Raw genomic sequence first — 17619 nt, 5'->3', positions numbered from 1 at the left:
AGAACTGACTTTCTAATAAGAAAACATAAACCATTCATTCTCCAAATAATGCATTAAGCGCCAATGACACATTCAAGGTCTAGCAGAAGAGAGATTAAAATAATTAGTAAAATACACCTCAAACTAGTTGAAACCTAAAATGAGAGACCAGGAAGACAAAATGCTTTTATTTGAATATTTGCAAACATCAGTACCACTCCACTTATGCCTCAGGTTTTATTTTGCTTACATTTCATTGGGCTTTTTGAGGTTTGAATTGTATTCATCAGTTAGGAGATTATCAGCTATTATCTTCTTTCCCATTCACTCCACCCTTTATGGAATTGCAGTTTATATTACAGAGGATATGCTAACCTAGCTCTTCTATTTTCCATCTCTTTGCATCTGTGTACTATATAAATGCCTTCTGACTAGTTGTACAGATTAGTCTTCTGATTTAGTAATTTGCTCTTCGCTTGTCTCGTGTGTTCTTAAACCCTGTTCATGACATTTATAAGAAATTGCAATTGGGGCGCCTGGGTGGCGCAGTCGGTTAAGCGTCCGACTTCAGCCAGGTCACGATCTCGCGGTCCGTGAGTTCGAGCCCCGCGTCGGGCTCTGGGCTGATGGCTCAGAGCCTGGAGCCTGTTTCCGATTCTGTGTCTCCCTCTCTCTCTGCCCCTCCCCCGTTCATGCTCTGTCTCTCTCTGTCTCAAAAATAAAAATAAACGTTGAAAAAAAAATTAAAAAAAAAAGAAATTGCAAGGCTTTTTTTCCAAAGTGGGTTTTGCCATATTATACTCCTACCAACAGTGTATGAGAATTCTAGTTGTTCCACTTTTTTGGCATTTTGTATTGTCAGTCTTTTTAATTATAGCCTTCTTAACAATGTGTAAAGTTGTCTCATTGTGGTTTCAATTTACACTTCCCTGGTGACCAGTGATGTTGGGCACTTTTTCATGTGTTTATTGGCCATTCATAGGTCTTCCTCTGTGACATGTCTATTCAATTTTTTGCCTACTTAAAAACTTAGATTGTCTTTTTATTATTGAGTTAGAGGTTTTTATATACTGTGGATAGGAGTCCTTTTTCAGATGTAAGTGCTGCAAATACTTTTCTCCCAATCTGGACCTTACAGATTTATTATTATTTTTTATTATTATTATTATTTTTTTTTTAATTTTTTTTTTCAACGTCTATTCATTTTTGGGACAGAGAGAGACAGAGCATGAACGGGGGAGGGGCAGAGAGAGAGGGAGACACAGAATCGGAAACAGGCTCCAGGCTCTGAGCCATCAGCCCAGAGCCCGACGCGGGGCTCGAACTCCCGGACCGCGAGATCGTGACCTGGCTGAAGTCGGACGCTTAACCGACTGCGCCACCCAGGCGCCCCCAGATTTATTTTTTAAATAATGTCTTCTAATGCTTAGAAGTCTTCAATTTTGATATTACCCATTGGTTTTTAATTTCAGCTATTATTTTTTTATTCCTAGACATCTTAGTTCTTAATCTTTTATGTATCTAAACATAACACAGTTGCCTTATAATTTGTATCTGATAATTCTAGGATCTGAAGTCTTTGTGAATCTGTTTCTGCTGTTGTTCTTGCTGATTCTTGCTCATGAGTCCTAGTTTTCATGGCTATGTTTTGTTTTGTTTTTCTTTTACTATAATCTGATTGTTTTTATTAGAAAATTGTGGAGATAATTTGAACTTTGGATGGAGATACCATCCTCCAGAGATTATTTATTTTCTTTTGCCCCATGTCTAGGGGCACTACCAATCTGCCATTTTTTTTTTTAAATAATGTTAGACAGAGAAGTTAGAAAAACAATATAGAAATTCTCATATACCCTTCATCCAGCTTCCCTTAATGTCGACATCTTATGTAACCATAGTACAGTACCTAGTACAGTACAGATTAACATTGAGACAATAATGTTCACTATTCTACGTACCTACTGGGATTTTACCAGTTTTCCCACCAATGTTCTTTCTCTGGCCCAGGATCCAGTTCAGGCTCCCATCTTAAAATTTAGTTGTCGTGGTGTTTTGTTCCTTTGTTGCTGTTGTTGTTGAGTCTCCTCCAATCTCTGACAATTCCTCAGTCTGTCTTTGTTTTTCTTGAACTCGATACATATGAAGAGTACTGATGAATTATTTTATAAAAAGTCCCTCAATTTGCATCGTCTGATGTTGTGTCATGATCAGCTGCGGTTGTGCACTCTTCCAGCGACAGCACAGAAGTGTGGTTGTGTCCTTCTCGGTGTATCCTGCACGTGGGGTTTTATGGGTTTTTTTTACTGGTGATACTAACTTCTATCACTTGTTCAAGGTAGTGTCTGCCTGGCTTCCCCACTGTGAGGTTACTACCCGTAATCAATCAATCTTATGGGGAAATGATTTCTGTTTCTCATCAGATTGTACTTGATAGCTGCAGCGTTCACCCTCTGGTTCTTGCCTGCAGTGCTCATTACTGTGATGTTCTCCTGATGGTGATCTTCTGTCGTCATTTCCTCTACATTTATTTATTGTAATTCTTCTGTAAGGGAGAGCTGCCCTTTTCCCTCTGTCTATTTATTCATTTATTTATCAGTGTGAACTCATGAGTATTTCACTTATTCTATGTGTTACAATCCATCACTGTCATTGTTTTATTGATCAGATGGTCCTAGCCTTCACCATGGGGAGCTCCTTAACATCTAAGTCTGTTCAATATGCCTCCATCATTTTTTGAGCATTTCCTTTATTTCTGGCATCTCAGGATGTTCTAGGCTCATCTTGTATTTATCCTGCCCCAATCCTGGAGCCAGCCATCTCTCCAAGGGGCTTTGGTTCATTTATTAAAGACTGGCATTCAGAAATGAAGATCTAAACAGTAAGTGTGCAGTAGGATGTTGTTACTCTAGGGCCCTCCCAGAAGACAGGTCTAGGAAATGAGGGAAACACACTAACACTATGTTGCTTGCCTAATGATGATTTTCATTAACAGACATCCATCATTATTTATCTATTTGTAAAAAATATTAGTAAGTTCATACTGATATCTCTGATTCCAGTCCAACACCACAGAATTCATTCTATCCTTCTTTCCTTATTTGTACCTTATTTTTCTGCAAAAGAAAAACCTGGTTCTCATTATACATCATATATTTACTTATTTGTTCAGTTCTATTAAACACATACAGTAGTGTCAGAATCACTGACCCATACCTCTGTGAGAATCAAAAAAAAAAATTTTGAGAGAGAAAGAGCAAGTGGAAGAAAGAAAGAGGGAGAGAGGGAATCTTAAGCAGGCTCTGTGCCCAGAACAGAGCCCAATGTAGGGCTAAATCTCACAATTATAAGACCTTGACCTGAGCTGAAATCGAGAGTCAGATGCAAAACCAACAGAGCCACTCTGGCACCCCAAGAAACAGATTTATTAACTACAGTGCAGTATCTGTGTATATGCCTTTTCTCTTAAACCTTACAGTGTACAGTCAAAATACTGTTTTCCCCGGGGCACCTGGGTGGCTCAGTTTGTTGTTTCTGATTCTTGATCTCGGCACAGGTCATGATCTCACCATTCGTGAGCTCGAGTCCTGTGTCAGGCTCTGTGCTAATGATAGTGTGGAGCCTGCTTGGGATTATCTGTCTCCCTTTCTCCCTGCCCCTCCCCTGCTTGTGCTTCCTCTCTCTCTCTCTCTCAAAATAAATAAACTTAAAAAAAAATACTGTTTTCCAGTTACTTAGGTTAGTTCCTTTCTTCTCCACCCCCTTCCTTGTAGTCATGTTATTCATTAGTGGCATAGTTAGGTTTATTTCTTACTGATCGTTTTCCACTGGTTGGTTGTAATAATTTGCTTATGTGAAACATTAGCATAGATCTGTCACTATTTTTGTTAGCCCTGATGCTTTGAAGCATCTTTCCTATTTTACCCACTATTTTCAATTGTTTCCAGTATGAGGGTCAGGCTACATAAGCCTCATTACTAGAAATGAAGGCTTTTCTTTGTAAAGGTAGTAGTGAAAGTCTTACTGTCTTCATACATTAAGGGAAATATAAATACATGACAAATTTTACTTCTGAGTTTTATTTTTGAAAGGCTTTGGGAGAAATTGGCATATGGAAGCCTAGTGAGAACAAGAAGACAATTTTACATTTTTCACATTTATTTATAATTCATCTAGTAGATGGCTATTGCTATTATTATCATAAATAACCAAGAGTGGAAGAAAAAAAGTCTTATCATGTTACATGTTGTCAGTAGGCTCATGGCACCACCCGTTAATGAATATGAATGTTTTTAACAGTAAAATCTAGAAAATAAGAAAATACAGACCTCTGGTTAATTGGATTTTTCAGTTAATCAAAGGCTAATAAGCATATTCGTCTCCCTATCTGACATAGTAAGTTTGTCTATTCCATTTCTACTCAGTGCTTCTTACCCACCACACCAGTGACATGTATTCATTCTAATTGTGAAATATGAGGAAATCCCAGCTGCCTAACCATAAGGAGTGGTAAAGAAAATTATAACACATCTACTAGATAGAACATGCAGTCATTTAAGTTGATAATTGAGAAGAATCATAATAACACGGAAGTGTTTTTGATACAATGCTAAGTACAAACAGTATGATCATAACTAATTGTACGCAGACACATGTAGAAAGATTAGGGGAACAAACCAAATGCGAACAATATTTTTAAAATTCAGAAATAAGGTTCTGTTACATTTAAAGTGAAAAACTATTTTTTTTTAAATTTTTTTTTTTTTTTTTCAACATTTATTTATTTTTGGGACAGAGAGAGACAGAGCATGAACGGGGGAGGGGCAGAGAGAGAGGGAGACACAGAATCGGAAACAGGCTCCAGGCTCTGAGCCATCTGCCCAGAGCCCGACGCGGGGCTCGAACTCACGGACCGCGAGATCGTGACCTGGCTGAAGTCGGACGCCTAACCGACTGCGCCACCCAGGCGCCCCTAAAGTGAAAAACTATTTTAAAAATAGTGTGCTAAAGCAATGGTTTTCAACCACAGCAAAGTACAAATGGTTTTAAATAATTTGCCCCTTGTTTTAAATGAGAATACATTCAAGCTTGTTGCTCTAATGTTCCTGTCAACCTTAGTAAGCATTTCTGAGATGGAGCAAAGGGGGATAGGAAGAGGGTGCTATATGTTGAGGCTAGCAGGAGTCTGCAGACCTGGGTAGGAATCCCATTCCAGCACTTACTGCTACCTTGGGAAATGTCTTACCCTTGATATCCTCATCTGTCAGTGAGGAAAGTCAGAGTAACTGCTTCTTCCTGTTATAAGGATTAAATGAGATAATAAATGTGAAAGGCTCAGAACAGGATGGTAAAGCACAGTAGATGCTTGATATGTGAAATGCTGCCATAGGCGCTATCATTCTCATTGCCACCCCCAAGGTGTTTCAAGCAGATGGCCATTATCATGCCCTGGCGGAAAAAGCATTGAAAATTTCTCTCTTTAAGTAAAACTCAATAAATCAGGCAGAGTATTAAAATAGATCTTTCCTACTATAATTTCTAAGCTGACTGGTTTATTTTTTTTTCCTTTTAACAGTTAAATGGTTGCTTCTGTGTTATTAATGCAATTTCTTTTCCATTTAACAAGAAAGTATATAGTTAACACTTCTGCTTTGGCCAGTTTAAACAAATTTAATATAAATGTTCTAGTTTGGGGAAATGTTCCTATGTTATTCCTCATGCCAATAAGAAGAGTAATCATGGAATAGCTCTGCTCAGTGGAGAGAAAGTAATGTGTCCTAGATGGTACTCTGACCAAATTAGGCTATTAGAGAGAAGTAATACACAGTGTCAGTTTGTTTTGCCAACTTGAGGATTAATCAATAATAACCCAAGCACTCTGTGCTTTTCAGCACTCTAATAGAACTAGAGTTATTTCTCAAACGTCTGGTTTTCTTTATCATCCAATCTGTATGCAATGAAAGTAAAAAAGATTTAATGTTTTGAGATAAGAATATTAGAATTAAGTATCTAAAGATGAAAATGTTTCATAATACCCAGTGGTGGCAAGTATTGAGAAGCAGGCATATTTGTACTGTTGATGGGGATATAAACTGGTGCAGTATTTTTAGGGGACAGTTTGGCAATACCTATCAAAGTGAATATGTGTATTCTTTTACCTAGCAATTCCACTTTTAGGAATTTATTCACTTAGAGGATATTCTCCCACAAGCACAAAGATGGATAAGCAAGGATGTTTTTGCAACAATGTTTATAATAGCAAAGAATTGGAATACTCTAAATGCTCATAAGCAGGGATTAAATAAATTATGTTATATTCACATAACCAAAGATAGTTTTTTTCATGTTTATTTATTTTGAGAGAGAGAGAGAGAGCACAAGCAGGGGAGGAGCAGTGAGGGGGGCGGAGAGAGAATTCCAAGCAGGCTCCGCACTGTCCGCAGAGAACCAAACACTGGGCTCGATCTCATGAAACAAGAGATCATGACCTGAGCCAAAACCAAGAGTTGGATGCTTAACCAACTGAGCCACCCCGGTGCCCCTAAATACAGATAATTGTTAAAAAGAATACAGTAGATCTACATATTGCTATGGAAAGATGTTAAGATATATGTATTGTTAAAGGCATAACTTTTTGTAATATTTTAGATATGAATAGAAATTTCTAGAAGGACTCCCTTGAAACCTCTGTAATGTGGATGATAGTAAAGATGTCACTGGGGAGGGACACTGATGACGAGGAGTAACTGGGGACTGTAACTCATTTCATTCCTTTGGCTGTCAATCAAATCTTCTTTAATTATTTTTATTCTGAACCTTTGTTACTCTTACCATGGAAAAAATTTTTTATTTCAAAAACCAAAGAACAAATACCTGAACTAAAATCATACCATTTTTCTTACATTCACCTATGATTACAGATATCAGACTTTGCCGCAGTTTTACCACAGCTGTTACTGGCTGCTGAATTAGGCACAGTAGCCAAAACTCATCATTTTGAAAGTCAACTGTGTTAAGTCCCTGCCATTTTCTACTATAAGACTGAATTGCCCTAATGTTACTCCACCACCACCACTACCAAAAAATGTCCTGAGGCCAGGACTGCTGCCCCAAAACTAGAAATAGGAGAATTTGGGGGTGCCTGGGTGACTCAGTCAGTTAAGTGCCCAACTTCGGCTCAGGTCATGATCTCGCGGTCTGTGAGTTCGAGCCCTGTGTCCGGCTCTGTGCTGACAGCTCAGAGCCTGGAGCCTGCTTTGGATTCTCTCTCTCTCTTTCTCTTTCTCTCTCTCTGCCCCTCCCCTACTCTTGTTGTGTCTCACTCTGTCTCTCAAAAATAAATAAATGTTAACAAAATTTTTTAAAAAGTAGGAAAATTTGTATCTCCAAGAAGGGTATGGCTCCTGAATATTTACTGGCTATTGAATAGCTTTGAAAGGCCACCAGGAGAGCAGAACTGAAAGACGTGGCTGCCAAATATTTGTTTCTCCGTATTTTTTTAGCTTGATCCACCATCTCTGTGATGCTGGCCAAGTCAGTTAACAGGCTGTTCACAGTGCAAACCCCAGAAGTGGACTGTGCACATGATAGTGCCCTATAACATACACATTGTGTTCTTAGTAGTACCTCATTTTAAAGACAAATAAACAAAAAACACTGATCCTTGAATATTTTACTGTTTCCCACTACTGTCCTGAATTTGTAGCCATGTAATATTTCTTTCCTTTCATTATTTCCCTGAACTTCAGTGATTTAGTTCAATCTCATAAAGTCCTGAATTAGAAATAGGGAGGGGGGGCACCTGGGTGGCTCAGTTGGTTAAAGTTCATGGGTTCGAGCCCTACTTTGGGCTCCACGCTGACAGCACAGAGCCTGATTGGGATTCTCTCTCTCCTTCTCTGCCCCTCCCCCACTTGTTCGTGTTCTCTCTCTCTCTCTCTCTCACAATATAAATAAATAAACTTAAAAAAAGGGGGGGGGGAAGGGGCATTCCATTAGCCCTGCCCTTTTTGTGGTATTTTGTAAAAGAAGAATAGGCCTGTAATTTGAGAAAATAAGACTCCGATTAAATGACTCCTGTAACCTGCATACATATATGTGGTAGGATAGGAACTCTAACCATGATCATTCGGCTCAGCTTTTTTTCTTTGCATTATACCATCCGTCCTCTCAGGAGCAGAGCAGGTACCTTCAGAGAGATCCCTGTCATCCTGGCTAACTCTGCTACGTGAGGAATTCCAAAGACGGCCTGAAATTCATTATGGAGCTAAGACAGACTTTGCAGACTTCCTCATACTTTGATCAGAAAGGATCTAGGGGTGCCTGGGTGGCTCAGTCAGTTAAGTCTCTAAATCTTGGTTTCGGCTCAGATCATGATCTCACGACTCATGGGTTCGAGCCCCACATCAGGCTGTGCACTGACAGTGCGAAGCCTGGTTGGTATTCTCTCTCTCTCCCTCTCTCTCTGTCCCTTATAAGTGCTCACAGTCTCTCCCCCTCCCTCCCTCTCTCTCAAAATAAATAAATAAACTTAAAAAAAAAGAAAGTATCTAGAACATGAGTTATGTACTTAATAAACTTAAGAGATTATTATTTAATTTATATGCAGAAATAGCTAATACTCATTCTGTTAGGTCTAAAGATCTGAGCCAGAGTCTGTCTTTGAAGAAAAAGAGAATAATTTACTTTGAGAGGTGCATTAGCTCCTTGCAAATGGTGGTAGATTTGTCACTAGATAGTAGTAGTAGTAGGTAGGAGATTTGAGTGATGCATTCTCTGCATCACCATAACAGGCGCGACTGGCTACCTGGCTAGAGGCGGTATGTCGTGGTAGGTATGTCGTGGAAGAACAGAGGACTGGGAAGCCAAAGACCAGGGCAGTGCCACTTTGTCTCGGCCTCCAGCTCCGTGTCTGCAAAACAAGGCCAGTGATTCCTGCTTCTTAGGGCTTTCAGAGAGTCAAATGAGAGATGTAGGTTAAAAGCTTTTGTGAACAGTACATCCCTGGGCACATCTGAGGAGTCAGACATTTAAAGAAGACACATTATAGCTTAGTGGTCAGGAGCTGAGACTCTGGATGCAGTCAGGCTACCTGATAGAAAAAGATCATTTTTATTGCTAGGAAGATCACTTTGAGAGGAGACTAGTCTCAGGAGCATTTCTAATACAAGCTTGGGCTAGATTTATAGCCTTCAGTGCAATCTCTGTGGCGTGTTTGTCACATGATTCATGTCAAGCTGGTGATACTCAGAATAGGGTAAGTTGCCTGAATTACCCAGTGCGTTTTGCAAATCTAAACATATTTGAAACCTTGATAGTCAACTGAATTCAGTACAGGCATTCAAACTGCAGGGTTTAAGACCGAGTTTTCCTTATGAGCCCTAAATTCTATTAGAAGAAATTTAGAGGGTGTTAAAGTAAAATATCGTAGCATTAAAGAAGAAGGAAGGAAGGAAGGAAGGAAGGAAGGAAGGAAGGAAAGAAAGAAAGAAAGAAAGAAAGAAAGAAAGAAAGAAAGAAAGAAAGAAAGAAGTCTTGCTAACTTGGACTCATAAAGGTTTGGGTTTAATATTGGGACATAAAAATAGGAAAAACTATTTCAAGATACAAAAAAAAACAGTACAGGCACACCTCAGAGATACTGCTGGTTCGGTTCCAGGCCATGACAAGAAAGCAAATACCACAATAAAGCCAGCCAAATGAATTTTTTGGCTTCCCAGTACACATAAAAGTTCTGTTTACACTACACTGTCCTCTATTAAGTGTACAATCGCATTATGTCTAAAACAACCTTACATATCTCAGTTTAAAAGTGCTTTATTGCAAAAAAAAAAAAAATAAAACACACATGAACCATCATCTGAGCTTCCGGCAGGTCATCTTTGCTGGGGGAGGGTCTTGCCTCGATGGTGGTGGCTGCTGACTGAGCGGGGTGGGGGTCGCTGAAGGTTGGCATGGCTGTGGCAATTTCTTAAAATAAGACAACACATCGTGTGCCACATCAATTGACTCTCCCTTTCATGAACAGTTTCTCTGCAGCAGGTGATGCTGCTTGATAACATTTTAGCCACAGTGGAACCTCTTTCAGAATTGGAGTCCGTGCTCCCAAACCCCACCGCTGCTTTCTCACTTAAGTGTACAGAACGTTCTGAGTGCTTCGTTGTCATGTCAGCAGTCTTCACGGCATCTTCACCAGGAGCAGATTCCATCTCCAGGAGCCACTCTCTTTCCATGAGAAGCAACTCCTCCTCTGTTCAAATTTACCACGAGTTTCTAGCAATTCAGTCCCATCTTCAGGCTCCACTTCCAATCCCAGCTCACCCGCTGTCTCCACCCCATCTGCAGCTCCTTCCCCCACTCGAGTCTGGAACCCTCCCCACTCCTCCATGAAGGTTGGAATCCACTTTTCCCACACTCCTGTTAACGTCACTATCTTGACCTCTCCCGTGAATCAGGAATGTTCTCCGTGTTCTCGAGGATGGTGAAGGTTTCCAGTTGACTTGGCCCAGATCCGTCAGACGACTCACTGTCTACGGCAGCTCATCTAGCCAGATGTATTTCTTCAATAATAAGACCTGAATGTGGAAATGACTCGTTGGTCCACGGGCTGCAGAGTGGACGTTATGAAAACAGCATTCATCTCGTCGTACATCTCCACGCCATCAGAGCTCTTGGGTGACCAGGTGCACTGCCAGTGAGCACTAATGTTTTGAAAGGGATCTTTTTTTTCTGAGCAGTGGGTCTCCACAGCTGGCTTAAGATATTCAACAAACCATGTTGTAAACAGATGTGCTGTCATCCAGGCTTTGTTGTTCCATCTGCAGAGCACGGGCAGAGTAGGCTTAGCGTAACTCTTAGGGACCCTCGGATTTTCGGAACAGTAAATGAGCAGTGGCTTCCACTCAAAGACACCAGCTGCACTAGCCCCTGACAAGGGAGTCAGCCTGTCCCTTGAAGCTTTGAGGTCAGGCATTGACTTCTCCTCTCTGGCTACCAAAGCCCTACACGGCATCTTCCCCCGACCGGCGCTTCCACCTGGACTGAACATCGGCGGTTTAGTGTCGCCACCTTCACGAATGACCTGAGCTAGATCTTCTGGATAACTTGCTGCAGCTTCGACACGAGCACCTGCCGCTTCACCCTGCACTTCTGTGTCATGGAGATGGCTTCTTTCCTTAAGCCCCGTGAACCAACCTCTGCTAGTGCCACACGTTTCTTCTGCGGCTTCCTCACCTCTCTCAGCCTTCACGGAACTGAAGACAGTTCGGGCCTTGCTCTGGATTAGCTCTGGCTTAAGGGAGTGTTGTGCCAGGTGTGTTCTGCCATCCAGACCGCTGAAACTTTCTCCAGATCGGCAATAAGGCCGTTTCTTTCCTTATCATTCGTGTGTTCACTGGAGTAGCACTTGTCATTTCCTTCAAGATCTCTTCCTCTGAATCCACCCCTTGGCTGATGGTTGGTGCAAGAGGCCTAGCTTTTGGCCTTGTTCAGCTTTTGATGTGCCTTCCTGACTACGCTTAATCATTTCTAGCTTTTGATTTAAAGTGAGAGATGTGCAGCTCTTCCTTTTACTTGAACACTTAAAGGCCACTGTAAGGTTATTAACTGACCTAATGTCAATATAGTTGTATCTCTGGGAATAGGGAAGCCCGAGGAGAGGGAGAGAGACGGGGGAACAGCCAATCGGTGGGGCAGTCAGAACACACTCGACATTTATTAAGTTTGTCCTCTCAAATGGGCACATTTCATGGCACCTCAAAACAGTTACCATAGTACCATCCAGGATCACTGATCATAGATCGCCATAGCAAATACAGTAATACTGAAAAAGTTTGAAATACGTCAAGAGAATTACCAAAATTCTCACACGTGAGACAGGAAGTGAGCAAATGTTGTTGGCAGAATGGCACTGGTAGACTTGCTCAATGCAGGTTGCCACAAACCCCCCATTTGTAAAAAATGCATTATCGTTAAATTCCAATAAAGCAAAGCACAGTAAAATGAGGTATGCGTGTACAAGGATGTTCACTACAGTATTGTTTTTAATATTAAGAAAAACTGGAAGCAATCTAAATGTTTGCTGTTAGCGACTGGATATAAAACGTTATAGTGGATCAGTGCCATGAAATGAATGTTACATACATCTACCTGCATTAATATGGAAAGATTTCATAATGTAATCTAAAGTAAAAAAATAGATTATTTGATTCCACCACAGAAAACTATTTGTATATATGTATATGCACACATGCATGTGAGAATGCCCACTTGTATAACAATGTCTGGAAGGCTATTCATCAAAATGTTATCTGTGATTACCTCTGGGATAAAATTCCTAGAGATTTTCACTTTGGAAAAAATTATTTTTCTATAGTGTTTGAATATTGTACAGAAGTAGGTATCATTTTAGTATCAGGAAAAATAAAGCTATTTTTGTTTTTAAAAAATGAGTAAATTCAGGCACCCCGGTGGCTCAGTTAAGCGTCTGACTCTTGGTTTCAGCTCAGGTCATGATCTCACGGTTTTGTGAGTTCGAGCCCCTCATCAGGCTCTGCACTGGCAGCACCGAGCCTGCTTTGGATTCTCTCTCCCCCTCTCTCTCTGTCCCTCCCCTACCTGTGCTGTGTCTGTCTCTCTCAAAATAAATAAATAAAATTTAAAAATAATAAAAATGAGTAAATTTATAAGAACTCAACCTAGGGAGACAGGTAAAATAAAGAAAATAATATTGTAAGCATCAAAAGATCAGGATTTTCAGTAATATGACACTGGGGAAAGTGAAACAATAGTCACAGGCAACCTCAGACAACATAAACTTAGAAAGATTGAGGGGGAAGAGCATTCATTCATTCATTCACTCATACATTCATTCATTCCTTTATTAATTGACTTTCAAATTTGAAAATTTACCAAGTTTCAAGTCCCTGTGTGGAATATAAAGAAGTACAGGACACAGTCTCCATCCTCAAGTCCTGAAGGAGAGGAGATGAATACTCTACTCAAGAAGCAGCCAATGAATCACAAAATAAGTACCTGTACATATGGCAGATGGCATGGGAAGTACACAAGTAACTCGAGACAAAATATGCTAAGTCTTGAGAGGAGGAGAAACAAACAGCTGTGTGACTTTGAGAAATTATACAACCACCGTACCCCAGTTTCCTCACCTGACAAATGGTAATTAAATATTAAAATGCAAGAGAGTGGATAACATGTTCAGCACAGGTTAAATCTGTAATACGTTAGAGCTATTACTATTATTTCTGATAAAATTAAAACTCCAAGTAGAATACGCATTCAAAGGAAACATGCATTTCGCAAGTTAAAAACCTCAGAGACTGTCTGGTCTAAACCACTAATATGGCACATGATGAAACGGAGGTGTGGGTCAACAAAGTCAAGCCTACCAAGACATGATTTGAGTAAGTGACAGCAAGGGACTTACCTAAGACCACAGTGATCTAAGATCACAGTTGGTTTTCAACTCCCGTTTTAGTTTCTTTCCATTTTATTACCATTTTTTAAAAGATCAAAATGAATAGTCACATACATACTGAACAATTTTCAGGGATGCTGAAAACTCGTCCCCTGGAATGAGGCAAGTCTGATGCTACTGACAATGTTTATCTCTCATGTGAAGGAATGCCTGATGAAGTCAATGTGTCACTGTTGGTCCTGTTTATACCAAGTATGTATAAAAGCTCTCTTTAACATTTAGAACGTGTACTGCCACGAGATAGGGGCTGTGCCTAATTTTGTTTTATTTCAACTAACTTCAAAATTAGAGCACAATAATGGTTTTATTATCATCCTTTTAATCATGGTCACAAACATAATCCCTCAACATCTAAGACCAGCAACTCTGGCAGCACAGGCTTTAATTGAAAAAGAGGAAAAAGGGCAGATGTGAATCTACTTTTGTTTTTGAAAGAGGGCCATTATTCAAGGTCAGATTCCTACTGCTAGTTAATAAAAAATATTTCAGAAGCTAGAGAGAAGACACTAAAAAATTTTTATTTTTAAGTGTTCTATGAGGACTCATGATAAAATAGGCCCATGTATTCCCAATATACTGTATCCACAATCAGAGTTTTGATTCACTCTTACTCTTCTTTTTTTTAAACCAAAATGACACAATCCTCTGTGTGAACTTGATGGCCGGGCACTTTGCACTAATTCCAACAGGGATGGAACACTTGCTTTCTATGCTCTGAATCCAGGGTACAGAGACGAATAAGGCTCAGTTCTAGTGGGGAAACTGCCTTGCTAACTCAAGGTCTAAAACAGAGTACAGTTCCTCTCCAGCAGATACTGCGCAAAAAATGTGACCTCTTAACTCTGTGCTTGTTCCTTTACCTGTGAAGTGAAGATAAAGTGATAGTTACCTCAAAAGGCTGTTGTGAGTGCGAGATAAATTAACATAGGTAAAGTGCTTAGGACAGTGACTGCTACATGGAAGCACTACGTATGGTGGCTGTTGTTGCCATTGTGGTCATCAGAAGCTAGCTCTAAAAACCTCTAAGTTCAACCCTGACTGAAGATCTCATGTTTAAGTCACTGGCACAGAAAAGTCTAAATGATTAAATGCAAATGAGGGCAGATCTTAAAGAGCCTAAAGAAAGAGTCCAAGAAAATTTGGCACAGGGATTGATGGAGGGTGGGGAGAGTGACAGCCCTGAGGAGTTGCAGAAAATTGAGGCACTCCCTCATCCAAGGATGGCAATACGGTGGTAGCAGATAAAATTTCAAAGTTCTTAGGGCAAAGGGAGGAGTGGATATGAAAATGGAACCAAGCTAAGGAATTACTATCTAGCTAAACTGAAGCACTGTAAACATATGCATCTTGGAACAGACTTTCCTATTCCCTCAGGGTTGCAAATACTGAATACCATGGACTTCCTGGAATGTGAAATATTTATGTTTTCAAAAGAAGACTGCTTGAAGATGCTTGGAAAAATTGAGAACCTTTTCATAATAAACAGGAAGACCGAGGAGGAGAAGGCAGCTACTCTGAATGATGCTCTACTTAGCAAATTTTAATTTAGGGCAGTGATGGGAATGGGCTGGGGTAAACTCTTAGGAGTCCTTCATTGGAAGACAAACTGTGTCACAGGGACACATTCAAGATTCCCTCAAAATAAATGTCATGTCTAATCCTAATAAATAAAGAAAATTCTAGTATTTTTATGATTTTTTTTTTTTTTTGGTCTTTTGGTCATATGGCTTACTAAGGGACTCATCAAGACCTCAAAAAAAGGTTAGAAAATTAAAATGTTCTTTTTTGGAGCTGGAGAATGGTTAGCGAAAAAACTGCTTTCCAAACTAGTGGTCACTTTCTCTCACACTACCATAAAAGCAAAACTACTGTATTAATCAAATTATGCCTTTTTTTCCCCCTGAACGTGCCTCCATGATTCTGCTTATTGTGTGCTCCCTTTTTAGAATGTCTTTACCTGAAATGTTTTACCTGATAAATTCTAAGCCTTAACAGCTCAGTCCAGAGGTGACTTCTATATTGCTTCTATAATCTCCCAGTGTAAAATTTCTTTTTTAATTTTTATTTTTTATGTTTATTTATTTTTGAGACAGAGAGAAATAGAGTATGAGCAGCAGACGGGCAGAGAGAGAGAGGAAGACACAGAATCTGAAGCAGGCTCCAGGCTCTGAGCTATCAGCACAGAGCCTGATGCGGAGCTCGAACCCACACACCATGAGATCATGACCTGAGCGGAAGTTGGACGTTCAACCGACTGAGCCACCCAGGCGCCACTCCCAATGTAAAATTTCTACGTTATTTTCAGTGCTGAAATGTTCTATTCCAGCACTTAGCATACACTCTCTTTTGTTTATTTGTTTACATGTCTGTTTTCTCTCTTATACTGGGAAGAACTGAAGCACAGGAGTTCTACTTTCTATTTAACATTGTTTCCCTACAGAAGTACATGGCACATAGTAGATGCTCAAATATTTATTGTATGAAATAAAATGTGAACACCTTAAGTGAGCACTTTTTGGGACAGGCAAGCTATGATTGTAGAAAACAGAAGTGGGATTAAGCTAAACCCCAGGAGTGTCCCATTAGCAAAGTTCCACCAGGGTCATCAGGGAATTAATGAGCTAATTCCCTTTGATTTAAATAACCCAGCCTCAGTAAAGGGCACTATTTCCTCCTATAGGTCATCACCATGGCTCAAGCGGATTTACTTAGGCTTTGATGTAAATTACCCACGACTGATGGGTAGATTGGCCGCTTGGTGCTCCTATCTGTACCTTCATTCTGCTTTTGTATGTGAAATCTTTTAATACTCAGAACTTAGGACTTCTTTCCCTGTGACTTCTATAAACCTCAGTAGAGTCCTTTCTTTTAAAAGGTCATTATCATTTGATCAGAAATCGATTTGAAATCCCTTTTGGAGCTTGTTAAATAGGTACCCCCAAATAAGTATATGTGGGAGCAGGCTTTAAATTCAGATTTCTTTTATTCTGGAAGAGAAGCTCATGTTCTATTAGTTTGGGTTGAATGCAAGAAACAAATCTGGGGGTGTCTTGTGGCTCAGTCGGTTAAGCGTCTGAGTTCAGCCCAGGTCATGAACTAACAGTTTGTGAGTTCGAGTCCTGCATCAAGCTCACTGCTGTCAGGGCAGAGGCCACTTTGGATCCTTTGTCCTGCTTTCTCCCTGCCCCTCCCCTGCTTGTGCTCTCTCTCCATCTCTCAAAAATAAATAAAATATTTTAACAATAATAAAAAAGAAACTAAATCTGAGAAAAGGGAAGATGAATATTTACTAAGCACTTAAAAAAACTTTTTTATGTTTTTATTTTATTTTTGAGAGAGAGACACACAGTGAGAGCGGGGGGAGGGGTAGAGAGCAATGGAGACAGAATCTGAAGCAGGCTCCAGGCTCTGAGCTGTCAGTGCAGAGCCCAACGTGGGGCTTGAACTCACAGACTGCAAGATCATGACCTGAGCCGAAGTCGGATGCCCAACTGACTGAGTCACCCAGGCACCCCTTATTAAGCACTTTCTATGTCAAAGCACTTCTCTAGGTAGCATACGTTATTTCATTTAATCTTAACAATACTATGGGATAAGTCCAATGAACCCATTTTATAGGTAAAGAAACTGAAACTAGAAGAGATTAAGTCACACAGTTGAGGTCACTTAATGAGTAAACAATACAGCTAGTATTCAACTGCAGGTCTAACCCCAAAGCCAATGAAAATGTTACCACATGACCATGTGTAAGGGAAAAGACTGCTCTCACATCTGCTTCTGGTTAGGTTTAGCAGCAGAAAACAGACATCCAGTTGGCACTTCTTCCTGAATGCTTTGAGACTTCCTTTGTAATTTATCTCCAGCCCTGACCTCTTCTCTGACTTCAAGTTCAGATATCCAACTACCTACCCAACACATCCACTTGGATAGCTAATGTGCATCTCAAATGGAACATGCCCAAAAACCAAACTCCTGATAGGCCTTCCACTCAAACATGCTTCTCCTGAGTCCCCCCTTACTCAGGAGATGGCAACTCCATTCTTAGGAGTTCTAGGCCCAAACACAGGAACCATTCTTGACTCCCTTCTTTCCCCTTAACACCCACATCCAGTCCATCTACAAAGCATGTGGGTTCTACCTTTGAAATT

General features: G+C 40.2%; 1 protein-coding gene across 3 annotated transcripts in view; it reads right to left on the bottom strand.

Annotated features, from left to right (window-relative positions):
- Nucleotides 1-17619, bottom strand: part of BICDL1 (BICD family like cargo adaptor 1) — a 105610-nt gene that overhangs the window by 31576 nt on the left and 56415 nt on the right. The gene's annotated exons all lie outside the window — the stretch shown is intronic.

Source organism: Lynx rufus, unplaced genomic scaffold (genome assembly GCF_022079265.1).
Source record: "Lynx rufus isolate CCGP_SWC_20201006 ecotype Redwood Valley unplaced genomic scaffold, mLynRuf1.p SCAF_24, whole genome shotgun sequence".
Classification (NCBI taxonomy): domain Eukaryota; kingdom Metazoa; phylum Chordata; class Mammalia; order Carnivora; family Felidae; genus Lynx; species Lynx rufus.
Note: the sequence above shows the minus strand (reverse complement) of the source record. Positions and strands in the feature narration are given on the sequence as shown.